Consider the following 375-nt stretch of genomic DNA (forward strand, 5'->3'; position numbering starts at 1 on the left):
TTTTATATAAATTTTATTATGCGTTAAATTGTTATTTTATTAAATAAAATATTTTATTCTAAATATTTTGTTTTTATTATTTCTCATTTATTTTCTAATTTTCCTTTATTATCAAAATATTTATTATATTTCTTAAATATTTTTTAATTAAGTATTTTTTTTAATTAAGTATTTTTTTTTATATTAAAAAAAATATTTTTATATAGAAATTTCATCCACTGAAAATCCTACAAAGTGAATCGTTTTAATTTAATTTAGATTTATAAACACATATTGAACTTGATCTATTGCTAGTTTTAACCTATAAATTTTTAAGTAAAAAGAATTTCCGAAAAGCGAAATCCAACATTCTGTACAAAAAAAAAAAAAAAAAAA

The sequence above is a fragment of the Apis dorsata genome, unplaced genomic scaffold (genome assembly GCF_000469605.1).
Source record: "Apis dorsata unplaced genomic scaffold, Apis dorsata 1.3 scaffold_74, whole genome shotgun sequence".
Lineage (NCBI taxonomy): Eukaryota > Metazoa > Arthropoda > Insecta > Hymenoptera > Apidae > Apis > Apis dorsata.